Source organism: Dendrobates tinctorius, unplaced genomic scaffold (genome assembly GCF_039654945.1).
Source record: "Dendrobates tinctorius isolate UK_male_01 unplaced genomic scaffold, ASM3965494v1 ptg000062l, whole genome shotgun sequence".
Taxonomy (NCBI): domain Eukaryota; kingdom Metazoa; phylum Chordata; class Amphibia; order Anura; family Dendrobatidae; genus Dendrobates; species Dendrobates tinctorius.
Window position 1 is genome coordinate 9,173,547 of NW_027361730.1, and position 17,951 is coordinate 9,191,497.

Consider the following 17,951-nt stretch of genomic DNA (forward strand, 5'->3'; position numbering starts at 1 on the left):
ATGCAGAGAAATGAGCAAATTATGGGTAAAATTGAGAAAGAGGGGAAGGTTAGGTTAGTGAAATGAGGTGATAGGCCTGTCTAAAGAGATGTGTTTTTAAAGCATATTTAAAAATGTGGGGGCTAGGTATTAGTCAGATCATCCAGGGTAGTGCATTCCTAAAAACTGGCGCAGCACGAGAGATATCTTGGAGATGGAATTGGAAAGTCCATATTATGAAGAAAGTTAGCATTATATCAGTTGCGTAGCAGAGAGCACAGGTAGGTTGATAGACACAGATGAGGGATTAGATATAGGATGCTGCAGAACTGAGAATGAACATGTTGAACATGACTCAACAGTGTGAAGCTGCAGCAAAAAAGGCAAACACAATTCTAGGTTGCATGAACGGAAGCATACAGTCTAGATCACATGAAGTAATTATCCCCCTCTACTCCTCTTTAATCAGACCTCATCTGTAATCCTGTGTCCAGTTCTGGGAGCCACATTTTAGAAAAGACATGAACAAACTGGAGCGAGTTCATAGAAGAGTGACCACAATGGTGACCTGTCTGCAAACAATGCCCTATGAGAAATGGTTAGAGGTTTCGTGAATGTTTCACTTGCAAAAGAGACCAAGAGGAAATTTAATAGCTGTCTAAAAATATCTCAAGGGCTGTCACACTGTAGAGGGATCATTCTTATTCTCATTTGCACAAAGAAAGACTAGCAGCAATGGAATGAAACTGAATGGAAGGAGACACAGAATAATAGAAAAAACGTTTTGATAATGAGGGTGTGATCAATGAGTGGAACAGAGGTCGTAAGATCGTAAGAGATAAATTTGTATTGTATTCTGTAGTGAATGGGCAACCAGAACACTCTTGAATACCTCCTCCAATAGAAAAACAACTTTTTCATGGAGCTTGTTTTACAATTGGAGGAGAGTGTTCCTCCACCAGCAGCCATTATATCAAAAGAAATGCTAGCCTAGTCAGCCAAAAATATGTAACATGTACAATGTAAGGATGAGGGTGAGGATACAGTAGGCGAGGGTAAAGCTGGTCCTGCAGCGGTTTGGTGGATCGGTGGTTACTGCAAATTGTAGGCTTGTCGGAAGAGGTAGGTCTTCAAGTTCTTTTTGAAGGTTTCTATGGTAGGCGAGAGTCTGATATGTTGTGGTAGAGCGTTCCAGAGTAGAGAGGATGCGTGGGAGAAATCTTGTATGCGACTGTGGGAAGAGGATATAAGAGGGGAGTACAGAAGGAGATCTTGTGAGGATCGGAGGTTTCGTGCAGGTAAGTACCGGGAGACTAGGTCACAGATGTACGGAGGACTCGGGTTGTGGATGGCTTTGTATGTCATGGTTAGGGTATTGAACTGGAGTCTTTGGGTAATGGGGAGCCAGTGCAGGGATTGACCGGGGAGAGGTCGGTGATTAGCGGGGGGACAGGTGGATTAGTCGGGCAGCAGAGTTAAGAATAGATTGGAGGGGTGCGAGAGTGTTAGAGGGGAGGCCACAGAGCAGGAGGTTGCAGTAGTCAAGGCGGGAGATGATGAGGGCATGGACTAGGGTTTTTGCAGATTCTTGGTTGAGGAATGTATGGATCCGTGAAATATTTTTGAGTTGAAGTCGGCAGGAAGCGGAAAGGGCTTGGATATTTGGTTTGAAGGAGAGATCAGTGTCAAGGATAACCCCGAGGCAGCGAGCTTGTGGGACTGGAGAGAGCTGTTTACTTTAATGAATAGGTCTGTTGGGGGGGTCACGTGAGATGGGCGAAAGATGATTAATTCTGTTTTGTCCATATTAAGTTTTAGAAATCTAGCGGAGAAGAAGGATGAAATAGCAGACAGACATTGAGGAATTCTGTTTAGTAGGGAGGTGATATCTGGTCCAGAGATGTAGATCTGTGTGTCATCAGCATAGAGATGATACTGAAAGCCATGAGATTCTATGAGCTGTCTGAGGCCAAAGGTGTAAACGGAGAAGAGCAGGGGCCCTAGGACTGAACCTTGCGGGACTCCGACGGATAGGGGGCGCGGTGAGGAGGTGGTGTGCGAATGGGAGACGCTGAATGTCCGGTCTGCTAGGTATGACACAATCCAAGATAGGGCCAAGTCTGTGATACCAAGAGATGAGATCATCTGTAGTAATAGGGAATGGTCCACTGTGTCAAAGGCAGAGGACAGGTCCAGGAGGAGGAGGACAGAGTAGTGTCGCTTGGCCTTGGCGGCAAGTAGGTCATTGGTGACCTTAGTTAGGGCAGTTTCAGTGGCGTGGTGTGGCCGGAAGCCGGATTCCAAGTGGTCAAGGAGGGAGCAAGAAGAGAGGTGGGAGGATAGTTCAAGATGGACGTGTTGTTCCAGTAGTTTTGAGGCATAGGGGAGAAGTAATATAGGGCGATAGCTAGATACAGAGGATGGGTCTAGAGAGGGCTTTTTGAGGATAGGTTTGATTGAGGCATGTTTAAAGCTTGAGGGGAAAACACCAGTTGTTAGTGATAGGTTGAAGAGATGGGTTAGGGTTGGGATGAAGACTGTGGTGAGGTTTGGGATGAAGTGGGATGGGATCGGGTCAAGTGCACAGGTAGTGAGATGTGATCTTGAGAGTAGAGTGGAGAGTCGATCTTCTGTAATGGTGGAGAAGTTGGTTTTGGGGGAGGAGGGCAGGGCAGGTAGGAGGAAGGGCACTGGGGGTTGTTGACCAAAACTGTCTCTGATGTTATCAATCTTCTCCTTGAAAAATGAGGCAAAGTCTTCAGCTGAGATGAGTGGAGAGGGAGGAGGTGCTGGGGGGCGGAGGAGAGAATTGAAGGTGTTGAATAACTGTTTAGGGTTCAAAACATGGTTCAAAACATTCATGAATCCTTGAGAAAGCCTGGTGATCAAGGGGTTGTAATAGTGAGGCCAGCCAATTACCAAAATGCTCGTATATCGGTCTCATAGGAGGGGGTGAATAGTTTTATGTGTCTTAGGGAGACCATTAAACAAAGGAAGCATGGGATGATCCACTATTAGGTAGTGTCTTTGTTTTTCTATAATCACCCCAAGCGAGAAACCATCATTGATATAATATAATGGTAAGGGATTGGACAGTATCTTTTCATATGTATTTTGGATTGATAACATCTACATCATTTGTGAATTAAACATATCTATGTCCATCATAACAAGACCACTTTTATCAGATATTTTAACTATGATGTCATTCATGTTTTTTAACCCCTTTACCCCCGAGGATGGTATGCATGTCAATGACCAAGCCAATTTTTACAATTCTGACCACTGTCCCTTTATGAGGTAATAACTCTGGAATGCTTCAATGGATCCCGGCGATTCTGAGTCTGTTTTTTCATGACATATTGTACTTCATGATAGTGGTAAAATTTATTTCATATAACTTGTGTTTATTTGTAAAAAAAAATGGAAATTTGGCAACTTTGAATTTTCATGCCCTTAAATCACAGAGATATGTCACACAAAATACTTAAGTAACATTTCGCACATTTCTACTTTACATCAACACAATTTTGGAGCCAACATTTTTTTTGTTAGGAAGTTATAAGGGTTAAAAGTTAAACAGCGATTTCTCATTTTTACAAAACCATTCTTTTTAGGGACCACATCACATTTGAAGTCACTTTGAGGGGTCTATATGATAGAAAATACCCAAAAATGACACTATTCTAAAAACTTCACCCTTCAAGGTGCTCAAAACCACATTCAAGATGTTTATTAGCCCTTCAGGTGCTTAACAGGAATTTTTGTAATGTTTAAAAAAAATGAACATTTATTCTTAACTTTTTATTTTCCCAAGGGTAACAGGAGAAATTCGACCACAAAAGTTATTTTGCAATTTGTCCTGAGTAGTTTATAACGTAGAGCCGTAAAAATAAAAAATCATATTTTTTCCACAAAAATGATTTTTTCACCCCCAATTTTATATTTTACCAAGGGTAACAGGAGAAATTGGACTCCAAAACTGTTGTGCAATTTGCCCTGAGAACCTGAATTCCCCATATGTGGAGGTAAACCACTGTTTGGACGCATGGCAGAGCCCAGAAGGGAAGGAGCGGCATTTGACTTTTTCAACGCAAAATTGGCTGAAATTAAGATCAGACACCATGTCGCATTTGGAGAGCCTCTGATGTGCCTAAACAGTGGCAACCCCCCACAAGTATCACCATTTTGGAAACTAGACACCCCAAGGAACTTATCTAGATGTGTGGTGAGCACTTTTAACCCTCAAGTGCCTCACTGAAGTTTAAAACATAGAGCCGTAAAAATAAAAATCTTTTTTTTTTCCACAAAAATGATTTTTTCGCCCCCAACTTTTTATTTTCCCAAGGGTTACAAGAGAAATTCAAAAACAAAAGTTATTGTGCAATTTGTCCTGAGTATACTGATACCCCAAATATGGGAGTAAACCACTGTTTGGGGTGCAAGACAGAGCTCAGAATGGAAGGAGCGCCAGATTTTACTGTTATGGTTTGCAGGTGCCATGACCAACTGGGAGAGCCCTTGAGGTGCCACAACAGCAGAACCCCCATGAGTGAACCCATTTTACAAACTACACCTTTCAATGAATTAATCTAGGCCTGCAGTGATCATATTGATGCCATTGGGCAATTAAGACAAAATAACTACATTTTTACCACCAAAATTTTGTTTTAGCCAAGAGACTTGGGAGGAACAGAACGCTATTTGCCTATTTAAGTGAATGGGTCTGTGAACAAGTCAGTGTGTTTCCATGGTTCGTGTGTCCGTGGGCATAACACCCTGACATGTCCTTTTTTAATGTCAGTATTGGCCACAAAACGTCCCGCACATGTGCATATGCATAGCACACATGAATGTCATCCATGTGACATGCATCGGCGCTAGGGAAGAAGTGTTAAAGTAAGCGCTGTTCCCCGGAGCTGGGTGCTGAACATGGCTTTCATCATTCTCCCTTGCTCTGCCAGAGATTGGCGCAAGCAGGGGAGAATGATGAGAAAAGAGACATAAGGCAGCGGCTGATGGGACTATTACTCCCATCAGCCTACCCCTGCTGCTGCTAATAACAGTGTCAGCAGGAGCGGTTGATGGGAGTATTCATCAGCTGCCACCTGAACTATAAATAAATAAATAAATAAATGAAAAAAATAGCCTGGGTTCCCCTGTATTTTCTATAACCAGCCAGGCAAAACTCACAGCTGGGGGCTGAAACCCTCAGCTGTCAGCTTCAGCAAAGCTCGTTATCAAGAATAGAGGGGTCCCCACGCTGTTTTTTTTAAATTTTTATATAAATAATTTTAAAAATGGTTGCGTGGGGTCCCCCCCATTTCTGACAACCAGCCTTGCAAAAGTTCAGAGCTGGGGGCTAGTATTCTCAAGCTGGTAATCGTCCATGGATATTGACCCCCCAGCCTAAAAATAGCAGCTTGTAGCTGCCCAGAAAAGATTATTAGCTGCATCAATTCTGACACTTTTCCCAGCTCTTCCCACTTGCCCTGTAGTGGTGGCAAGTGGAGTTCATATTTGTGGGGTTGATGTCACCTTTGCATTGTCAGGTGATATCAAGCCCACGGCTTAGTAATAGAGAAGCAACTATAAAACACCTTTCCATTACTAATTCTATAGTTATATGGTAAATAAAGACACAGCCAGAATAAAGTTTTTTTATTAGAAATTAAACAAAACATAGTTTTACTTTTTTATTTAAAATTAACAAACAGTTATTATCACCAAACGCCTATTCCACCAAAGCCCTCATTCTCCTGTAATAAAAATAAAATGAAAAAACAAAAGTAAAATGAAAAATGTCACCGAAGTCACCGCAGTTCAGCCCGGCTGGGAACGGAGTCTCAGTGACTGGATGTAACCTCTATGACGTCACCCCCGGTCACTGATGCTGCATTCACAGCAGCTCATTCACCAGTGGTTCTCAGCCTGGACGGTCACACCTTGGCAAAGTCCAGGTTGAAAACAAATTGTCCCCCAGACATGGATTACAGCGTGGGACAGAACGACAGACCGGTATGGTATATTGTTGTTTTTTTATTTTACTTTTATTACAGGAGAACAAGGGCTTCAGTGGAATTAGGCGAGGTTGTAAGTGTGGTTTAATTAAGATTATTAAAGGAGTCTGTGTAATTTTTTTAAAATTAAATGACTTTTTTCTGGCTGTGTGTTTATTTACAATACAACTATAGCATTAGTAATGGATAGGTGCCTAACAGACACTTCTCCGATGCTAAGCCATGGGCTTGTTGTCAATTGAAAATACAAAGGTGACATCAACCCCACAAATATGAACCCTACTTGACACAAGGCAAGTGGGGAGAGCCGGTCAAAGCGCCAGAATTGGCACATTTATTAGATGTGCCTTTTCTGGGCAGCTGCGGGTTACTATTTTTAAGCTGGGGGCATCAATATCCATGGACCCTTACCAGCCTGAGAACACCAGTCCCCAGCTGTGAGCTTTAGCAAGGCTGGTTGTCACAAATGGGGGGACCTCACGCTGTTTTTTAAATTATTTGTTTAAATAATTTTAAAAAAACAGCATGGGGATCCCTCTATTCTTGAAAACTAGCTTTGCTGAAGCTGACAGCTGAGGGTTGCAGCCCCCAGCTGTGAGTTTTGCCTGGCTGATTATAGAAAATACAGCAGAACCCACACCTTTCTTTCATTTATTTATTTGCTGATAGCGCAGGCAGCGGCTGATGAATACTCCCATCAGCCACTCTTGCTGTCACTGTTATTAGCAGCAGCAGAAGGGGTAGGCTGATGGGAGTAATAGTCCCATTAGCCGCCGCCTGCTGTCTCTTTTATCACTTAAATGTAACTCTCATCATTCTACCCTGCTTGCGCCATTCGCCGGCAGAGCAGAGTAGAATGATGAGAGCCGTGTTCAGCACCCAACGCCAGGGGAACAGCGCTTACAGCAACGCTTCTTCCCTGGTGCCCATCCGTGTGGTACTGATGCTGAAAATGCATGCCGCACTTGTGCCAAAAGTATTACACATGGACACTGAAATCTCCGGTACCGTGTGAAAGAAACCTTATAGCGAGTTTTTATGCTTGGCTGCTGTCACACACTAAAAGACGCTTTTTATTGCAAAAAAACATTTTTTCATCACCACATTTTAAGACCTATAGTTTTTCCATATTTTGGCCCATAGAATCATGTGAGGTCTTTTGCGGGACAAGTTGACGTATTTATTGGTACCATCTTCGGGCACATGACATTTTTTGATCACTTTCTATTCTGATTTTTGGGGGACAGAATGAACAAAAACCAGCAATTTATTGGGGGGGGTGTTTATACCATTCTGTGTGTGGTAAAATTGATAAAGCAGTTTCATTCTTCGGGTCAGTACGATTACAGCGATACTGTCATGATCCAGGACGGGGTTTCGCTTTGGCCAGTCTTGATCAGACTGGGGGTTAATTGTTCCGCCTATCTCTGGCAGAGAGCGGCTATTTAATGCTCACTGGACCTAGGTCCGGTGTCAGTTATACTCCTGCCCTCGGCTGAGTTAGTTGACCTTGTGCATACGTGTGCCTTGTGCCTGATATCTTGCTTGCTTGTTTGGTTTTCATCCGGTTCTGTCCCTGTTACAAATTCTGCCTGTCCCTCTTGTACTGCGCTACCTCTTGTGTATGACTCTCTGCTTGTGACCCGACTTCTCTCTGCTCGTCCCCTTGGTATCACGTCGCCCTCTTGTGTATGACCTTTGGCTTTGTCTGACCACCCGTATGTTTGTCCCTCCTGTGCCTCATTTGCCCATACTGTGTGTGACCTACGTTTTGCCTGACTCTGAGTTGTTGTATGGTGTCCTGTCATATCTGAAAGCAGGACGCTAAGCTCCTCCCCCTTGCAGTCACATGACCTAGGTCCTGTGCCAGCTTGATAACTTCAGCACCCACAGGTCCTGTGCATCTTTACTTTCCGGCGCTGACAGGATCCTGACACCGATAATTTGAAGCACGCATTGTCACCTCTGCTGCCTTGCTCCACAGGTATCTTTTAGCGCTGTTTCTGTACTCAAGACACGCGCACTGGCTCAGTGAGTGAGTGTAGTGCGGTGTTCCTGACATTATAACTGACCAATACCATTTTTTTTTCTCTGCTCCCCTTCTCCTGTGTATGTGATGGATCCTATGCACACTCTTTCTGAGCAGGTAAAGCAACTGACTCAGATGTCTCAGAAACTCCTTGGAGAACAACGAGTCCTGGCTCAGTCTCAGCAGCTGATCGCTGACACTGTGCAGGGGGTATTCTCATCGGGGGCTCGGGATGTTACATTAGTTTCCCCTGAGTCTCCGGTTAAGTTACCAGATACCTTTTCTGGAGATAAAAAGAAATTCAGAGTTTTCAAGGAGGGCTGTAAGCTTTTCTTTTCATTGAGACCACACTCTTCTGGGGATGAAGGTCAGAGAGTGGGGGTCATTATGTCTCTGTTAAGGGGAGCCCCCAAGCTTGGGCTTTCTCCCTTTCGACCACGGCCCCTGAGTGTATGAATGTGGATGCATTTTTTGAAGCCCTGGGGCATAGTTATGATGAGCTTGATCAAATGCGTATGGCTGAGGACATGGTGATGAGTGTGTGCCAGGGGAAGCACTCAGCCGAGTGGTTTTGCTCAGAGTTCAGATGCTGCGCTGCTGAGGTCTGCTGGAATGACGCCGCCCTCCGGGGTTTGTTCCGTAGAGGCCTGTCTGAACATCTGAAAGATGCCTTGGCTCTCCACCCTCCGCCTGATTTCCTGGAGGAGGCTATGACACAGGCCGTCTGAATGGATCACAGACTACGGGCGAGGGGAGTGATGCAAATTGAGAGACCGTTATTCTCCCAAGGAAGGGGAGCCAGTCATACATTGGAAGTTACGGAGATGGGAACCATCGACCTCAAAGAAAATGAAAGGAGACAACGGCGCATGGGAAAATGCTGTTTTCACTGTGGCGATTCTGGACATTGGAAAAAGGATTCCCCCTCCGGTCCACTTACAACAAGCGACTGAGCCCGGGTGATTGTCATGGAGGTCACCCAGTCTCTCAGGTACCCTTTTCTGCTTTCTCTAAAATGTTGTTGCAAGTGGAACTTTGTTGTGGGAGTGTCTCTACATCCACTTCTGCCTTCGTGGATTGCGGTTCATCATTGAAATTTATTGACTCGGACTTGGTGGCCAGGTGTAAGTTAGGGACAGTTAGGTTGGAGACTCCTATTCACATTGTTGCCATTGACGGGTGTTAGGGTTCCCCTGGTTACAATTGCATAATCCTGTAATTAATTGGGAATATCATGACATTGTTAAATGGGGTCCCTATTGTTCTGAAAAATGTCTTGTTACGGTGTCTGTGTCGTCCGTGGGTCTGGAAGGTATTCCGAACTGCCTGAAAGACTATACGGGCATTTTCTCCAAAAGGAAGGCTGAGGTTTTACCACCACACCGCCCATTTGATTGTGCCATTGACTTGGTTCCAGATGCTAAATTGCCCAAAGCCCGCTTGTATAACCTTTCGGGTGCAGAACGGGCCGCGATGAAAGGATATATTTCCGAGAGTCTCCGTAAGGGACACATTCGACCTTCTGTTTCTGCCGTAGCTGCGGGTGTTATGAATGAGTCACCGTAGGAGGCAAAAACAGAAATACTAGCTAAGTCCAGAAAACCAGAGAAGTTGGCAGCTATCGGATTGCAGACCCCTGAACCTAACAACAACAACAACTAGCAGTAGCCGTGGGGGGTTCCTACGGTGCCCTAGACCCCTCGAACACAGCCGGAGAACTACATAGCCTAAAGACAGAAAGGGAAATCTAAACTGCCCCAGAGCAGACCCCAAAACAATAGGCAGCCCCCAACATATAATGACAGTGAAGCAAGATGAAAAAACACTCACACAGATAGAAAGATAGGCTGAGCAAATGATGGGGCCCAAGCTAACTAAATAGGACAGAATAGAAAAGCTGCTGTCTGCAATCCGCCAAAACCCTTTCAAAAACAAGAGCCAACAGACTGATAGGGAAAAAAGCCCCGAAGACACTAGGCTTCAAAAAGACTATATCAGTACTCAGGTATTATCTGAAGACAGAGCAAAAAGGAATTCAGCTCACCCAGCAGGGAAAGGCAGAAATCCAGAAAAACAAGGCAAAACAAAACCAAAACACAAATGCAAAAAGTAGAGCAGAAAACTAAGCTTTTGAGGAGCAGGAATCAGACTGGTCTCCAAGAATCCCTCAGAGAAATCACCCGCAAGGCAGAAGGCCGTCGGCTGCCTTATATCCAGTCAGCAATCCCAGTCACCCAGTCATCATCATTCTGCTCAGGTGTTTTGTAATCAGCCTCACTACCTTCCTTCACCAGAAGAGGGAGTTCATCAGACCTCAATGGTGAAGAGGAAAATGAACTCACAACAGGCGGGGTTCTTTTTTGTAAAGAAAAAAGACGGTGGTTTACGCCCATGCCTCGATTTTCGTGAGTTAAATAAGATAACTGTGAGGAATACGTATCCCCTTCCACTTATTCCTGATTTATACAATCATTTGTCCAGAGCTAAGTGGTTCTCTAAGTTAGATCTACGGGGAGCGTATAACCTTATCCGAGTCCGGGACGGGGATGAGTGGAAAACCGCTTTTCTCACTACTGAAGGGTTGTTTGAAAATTTGGTCATACCTTTCGGTCTGACCAATGCTCCAGCGGTTTTCCAAAATTTAATTAATCATGTGTTCTCTGATTTCATTGGACGTTTTATGGTGGTATATTTGGATGACATATTGATCTACTCTCCTGATAAACAGGCTCACATTGGTCATGTTCGGGCAGTTCTCCAAAGGCTCCGGGAGAACTGTCTCTTTGCTAAATTAGAAAAATGCTTATTTTTTTGTCCAGGAACTGTCTTTTCTGGGGTTCATTGTGTCTGCTGAAGGGTATCACATGGATCCTAATAAGGTGCAGGCCATTGTCGAGTGGGTTCAGCCTTGTGATTTGAAGGCTCTGCAGCATTTCCTAGGATTCGCCAATTACTAACGTAAATTTATAAGGGGGTTCTCACAGGTGGTTAAACCCCTCACAGACATGACTCAAAAGGGGGCCGATATCAAGAATTGGTCAACCGCAGCGGTAGCTGCGTTTCAGTTTTTAAAAAAATGTTTCATGTCTGCCCGGTTCTTATTCAACCGGACCCGTCGGAACCATTTATTGTTGAGGTAGACGCCTCAGAGGTGGGGGTGGGGGCGGTATTGTCCCAGGGACCGACCACTTTGACCAATTTAAGACCTTGCGCCTTTTTCTCAAAGAAGTTCTCCCCTGCGGAGAGAAACTATGATGTGGGGAATCCAGAACTTCTGGCTGTAAAGTTGGCCTTTGAAGAATGGAGGCATTTTTTGGAGGGGGCTGTCCATCCTATAACAGTAATTACGGACCACAAAAATCCAGCTTACATTGAGTCAGATAAAAGGTTTCCTCCCAGACAGGTTAGATGGTCACTTTTTTTTTCCCGGTTCAACTTTTCGATCACTTTTCGGCCAGGATCTAAAAATGTCAGAGCGGATGCCTTGTCACGCAGTCTAGATCCGGTGTCCCCCCCGGAACCTCCATCCTCCATTCTTCAGCCTGGGGTGGTGGTGGCAGATATTTCTAATATGTTGGAATGGGAGATTCAGGAGGCTCAGTCTTTGGCACCTCCGACTAAGCCGGTGGATAAGCTTTTCGTGCCAGCTCAGTTTCGCCTCAAGGTCCTCCGGGAGTTCCATGACTCAGTTCTGGGTGGACATCCAGGGATCTCAGCTACCTGGAAGGCCATTGCTATAGTATTCTGGTGGTCTGCTTTAGCCTCTGATGTTGGGGAATATGTGTCTGCTTGTGATGTTTGTGCCCGTGCAAAAACCCCCCATAACCGGCCGGCCAGGGAATTGGTACCACTGCCAATTCCTGAGAGACTATGGACTCATTTGTCCATGGATTTCATCACCAACCTTCCCCCCTCCAAGGGTAATATCGTCGTTTGGGTTGTGGTGGACAGGTTTAGTAAGCAGGCACATTTTGTACCTTTGGTAGCTCTACCTAATGCGGAAACGTTGTCCAGATTGTTCGCTGAGCATGTGTGTGACGGACTCAGCTCCTGCTGAGCCCATTTTTTGAGTGGACCCTCTGGGTCGTGGCACCCACCCACCGAGGGCGAGCTGACCTTGTGAGAATCCACCCCCTATACAGGGAGTGTCAGGGGCAAGACCAAGGGGGTGAGCCACCACGACTGCTGGGACCAGACGGCCGGCTCAGGGGACACTAGACGAGTGTCTGACGACAAGGACAAGCAGGAAGCAAGACGAGACTAGACGTAGGTGCAAGGTATCTTCATTAGAATAACACAAGATCACATATAGAGAAAACAAGCAAAACGTGCAAGGTGCACGCGTGGGCACGCCAAGGTCCATAACATGGTACGTGCCAGATGGCACGCCTAGGCACAGGTAATGGCAAGATGGCATCGGACTCCGGACTGCTGGCAAACCGACAGGGTCCAGGGATCAGGCTGCGGACGTCAGCTCCGGACATCAGGCCGTAGTCATCTGGTTCCGGACCTCTGGCAACGGTCGGCAGGTTCCGGGCATCCGGCAGGCAAACCAGGGTTCAGGCAAGGAGGCACGACAGATATCCAAGCAGGGTGCGTGTTTAGGGAGCACGCCAAGGTCCAAGGCTAGGTGCGTGTGTAGGGGACACGCCAGGGTCCAAGGCTAGGTGCGTGTGTAGGGGACACACCAGGGTTCAAGACTAGGTGCAAGGCAAGGTGCGTGTGTAGGGGACACGCCAGGGTTCAAGACTAGGTGCGTGTGTAGGGGACACGCCAAGGTTCGCAAACGAGACAGGGTGCGTGTGTAGCCACGCCAAAGCATAGAATAAGACAGTGCGTGTAGAGACACGCCAAGGTACAAGGTATAAGACAGAGTGCGTGTAGAGACACGCCAAGGTTCAAGGTACAAGACAGAGTGCGTGTTGAGACACACAAAGGCACAAGACAGGGTGCGTGTAGAGACACGCCAAGGTTCAAGGCAGGGTGCGTGCTAGGAGCCACGCAGGGGGCACGCCACACTGGCCAGTGCACACGGCTGTACACAAACACGTGGCACTTACCACGGCACAGGAGACGGCCAAGGGGAACCCACGCCGGGGTTCAATGCAAGTACAAGGCAGGGAACAAGGCAAGGAACACAAGCAGAAACAGAGCCAGGTCAGAGCGAGGACAGAGCCTAGCAGCGGAGCGTAGGCAGAAGCCCAGAGCCGGGCCAAGGGAAGACCTTGGGACTAGACAAAGAAACGAGCACTAAGGAGAGGAGAAATGGTGCGTGTGCCAGGGAGCACTACAGAGCACCATAGGAGAGAGCGAGGCAGAGCAAGCAAAGACTGAGACCATAGGGAGGAACACAAAGCAAGGAATAGCAAGGCAGAGAACACAGGGAGGACTACAAGTCAAAGCATAGCAAAAGCAAGACATGGCAAAACAGGCGAGGCAGAGAACAAAGGAAGGACTACAAGTCAAAGCATAGCTAAGGCGAGACATAGCAAAACAGACTAAGACAAAGAACAGCAGAAGGACTACAAGGCAAAGCAAGGCAAAGACAAACATGGCACGAGAGACAACACAAGACATGGCACAAGACAAGAGGCGGAATACGAGCACGGAGCGTGTGCAGAGACGCACTACAGAGCAAAGTGCAAGGGCACAGAATAGAGGGAGCAACCCCACAGACCAAGAGCCTTGCAGGGAAGCAACACAATAATCAGGCCCTGAGCATAGGAAGAGGCGGCCTGATATAGGGCATAGCACCTCCTCCTCCAGGTCAGGACCAGGGGAGAACTTCCGGGATTCTAGACATGACGAGATGATAGCAGAACCAGACAGTGCAGGATCTTAGGAAACATCACATGATCAGGGTTTCAGACATGACGAGATGATCACCGAACCAACCAGTGCAGGATCCTAGGAAGAACACATGATCCGGGATTCTAGACATGACGAGATGATTGCAGAACCAGACAGTGCAGGGTCTTAAGAAACATCACATGATCAAGGACTCCAGACATGACGAGAAGATCACAGAAGGCAGAGCAGAAACGCAGGGATCCTGCAGCTCAGACATGAGGTGAGTCTGCACACAGCTCTAGCGAACATGCAGGACAGCAGACAAAACATGCGCATGCACATCGCTCCAGGGGTTCTTGAGACAAACAGACATGGCAGACATGGCGGACGTGACAATGTGATGCAGTTGCATGAGGTACCCTTGAATGTGGTGTCTGAGACTAATGGGCAGACCGAGCTGACCAATCAGTCTCTGGAGCAAATTTTGCGTTGCTTGACCTCAGCTCGACAGGATGATTGGTGTTCTGTGTTACCGTTGGCCGAGTTTGCATTTAACAACTGCATTAACCAGTCTACGGGTACATCTCCCTTTTTCTGCAATTATGGGTTTCATCCTCATTTTGGAGAATTTTCCCATTTGAATTCTGGGTGTCCTGGGGCAGAAGAGACGATCCAGCGGTTGGGGGAGGTATGGCGGGAGGTCCAGAGTAACATTACGAAGGCCCAGGACAAATTTAAGTTTTTTGCGGCCAAAAAACAATCCGCGGGACCGGTGTTTCAGATTGGGGATAAGGTATGGTTGTCCACCAAGAATATAAGGCTCAAGGTCCCCTCTGCGAAGCTTGGACCCAAGTTTATAGGTCCCTATATAATTACCGAAGCAGTTAACCCGGTGGCTTTTCGGTAGCGGCTTCCGCCATCTCTGCGGATCCCAAATGTTTTCCATAAGGCCCTTTTGAAACCTGTGAGGTCCGGTGGGGAGGGATCATCAGCTTCCCCACCACCGGTTTTGGTAGACGGGCAGTCGGAGTATGAGGTGGAACAAATTGTCGACTCTAGATTGGTCCGTCGTGCCCTTCAATATCTGGTACATTGGAAAGGCTACAGTCCTGAAGAACGGTCGTGGGTTCCTGCTCGATCGGTCCATGCGGATCGGTTGGTCCGGGCCTTTCACGCCAAGTACCCTGAGAGACCTGGGGGTCCGGTGGCCCCCCATTGAGAGGAGGGTACTGTCATGATCCAGGATGGGGTTTCGCTTTGGTCTGTCCTGATCAGACTGGGGGTTAATTGTTCCGCCTCTCTCTGGCAGAGGGCGGCTATTTAATGCTCACTGGACCTAGGTTCGGTGTCAGTTATACTCCTGCCCTCGGCTGAGTTAGTTGACCTTGTGCATACGTGTGCCTTGTGCCTGATATCTTGCTTGCTTGTTTGGTTTTCATCCGGTTCTGTCCCTGTTACGAGTTCTGCCTGTCCCTCTTGTACTGCGCTACCTCTCGTGTATGACTCTCTGCTTGTGACCCAACTTCTCTCTACTCGTCCCCTTGGTACCACGTCGCCCTCTTGTGTATGACCTTTGGCTTTGTCTGACCACTCGTCTGTTTGTCCCTCCTGTTCCTCATTTGCCCGTACTGTGTGTGACCTACGTTTTGCCTGACTCTGAGTTGTTGTATGGTGTCCTGTCATATCTGAAAGCAGGACGTTAAGCCCCTCCCCCTTGCAGTCACATGACCTAGGTCCTGTGCCAGCTTGCTAACTTCAGTGTCCACAGGTCCTGTGCATCTTTACTTTCCGGCGCTGACAGGATCCTGACACCGATAGTTTGAAGCACGCATTGTCACCTCTGCTTCCCTGCTCCACAGGTATCTTTTAGCACTGTTTCTGTACTCAGGACACGCGCACTGGCTCAGTCAGCGAGTGTAGTGCGGTGTTCCTGACAGATACCTAATTTATATATTTTTTTCTCTTTTGGCGCTTTTATATAATAAAAACTATTTTAAAGAAAAGATTATTTTTGCATCGCTTTATTCTGAGCGCTATAACTTTTTTATTTTTTCAGTGATGGAGTTGTATGGTGGCTTGTTTTTTGCAGGAGAAGATGTTGTTTTCAGTGGTACCAGATTTATTTATATCCGTCTTTTTGATTGCGTGTTATTCCCCTTTATGTTCAGCGGTATGATGATAAAGCATCGTTTTTTGCCTTGTTCTTTATTTTTTTATAGTGTTCACTAAAGGGGTTAACTAGTGAGACAGTTTTATAGGTCGGGTCATTGTGGACGTGGCAATACCAAATATGTGTACTTTTATTGTTTAGATTTTTTTTCATTCAAATATTTATTTTGTGATAGAATATACTGTGTATTGATTTTTTATAATTGTTTTTATTTTCTTTTAAAATATTTTTACAATCATCTAAAAAAATTTTTACTTTTTTCTAACTTTTTTACTTAGTCCCACTATGGGACAATCATTTTTTGAAGGCTGATTGCTTCTATAGCATGCAGATGAAGCATCTGCATGCCATAGAAGCGGTCAGCACTGTACTGACAGTGAGACTTGCTAATCATGCACTGCACATGATCAGCAAGTTTGCTAGGTCTGGTGACCTGGATGTCGACATGATGACACTGGGTCACCATGGCAATGATCGCGACCCCGCGTCATGCCGCAGGGTCTCTGATCCAAAGGCAGAAGGGCTGTCAGCCCTGTGCCGGCTTCCGGAATGATTCAATCACGTTCGTTTACAGCATTTCAGGGGTTAAAGTGCAGAGAACGGTCTGTGACCACTCCTGGCACCTAGTGCCGCATGTCAGCTGTCAGAATCAGCTGTCAACCGGCGGCGATCGCCCGCGCACCCCCGTGTATGCGCCAATCGCAATGATATAATATTCCGTACCTGGTCAGATAAGCCCAGGTCACATGGACGAATTATTATGTTTGATGTCAGAAAGGGGTTATTTCCCTGAGGGCATTAATTTTTTAATTAACATATGAAAACATGAAAACATACTGTCAAATCCCTTACCATTGTACATGTAGGAAACCCATACCATCATCAAAGAGGGTTTCTTTCTGGCGGTGATTAATTTATTGAGTTAATGAATTTAATGGAGGCCGTGATTTTTTGCTATATGCAGCAATGCTGTGGTATTGCTGTATATAGCACAAGCAATCAGACGATCGCAGCTTCAAGTGGGGGACTGAAAAACGCAATGAAACGTTAAAGAAAAGTTTTAAACAATATGAAAAACATAAAAGTTTAAGTCACCTTCCTTTTCCCCATTAAAGAGAAAGTTGAAAAAAAAAAGAAAATCAATACTTAGTGGTATATGTGGTATTGCTACTTTCAGGCAAGAGCGATCTATCAAAATATAAAAATAAATAACACGATTCCTAAACACTAAAAAGAAAAATATTCAAAAACATCAAAATTACTTTGTTTGGTCACTGCAATGCTACAAAAAATGCTCTAACAAGCTATCAAAGTGTCAAATCTATCACAAAATGGTATCCATAAAAATGTTGTCTCAACCCGCAAAAAATAAGCCCTCATACACCTCATCGACAAGAAAATAAAAACGTTATGGGTCTATGAAAAAATGAAAACCTGGCACTCAACTTAATGCTTGGTGAGGCAGTTTATTGTAGTACCAGAAAACGTTTTGGTCAATATAGGCCTTCATCAGTTACGTGCTAGTAAGTTTGAAAGTAGCTTGAAGGAGGACACTTTTTATGTTATTCACTGATAACGCCAGTAATCTAATGGTCAGAATGCTGCTGTAATGCAGGATAATCTTAATGGTTGAAAATATCAGCGCAGCCTGGTCCTCCTGGACGTGGGTAAACACCACTTGTCAAGTTTTCTGGTACTGCAATAAACTGCCTCACCAAGCATTAAGTTGAGTGCCAGGTTTTCATTTTATCATATATGGTTTGGGAATATAACTTGGCACCACTACAGTAGTGCACACAGTGTTTTCTACTAAATGGGTCTATGAAAATGACGACATAACTAAAAAGAAGAAAAATTTGGATTTTTTTTCAGCACTAACATAATATAACAAGCTGGATAGGTTTGGTATTGCTGTAATCATAATAATGAGGAGTAGAGTTGAGCGAAACGGGTTGGTCATATT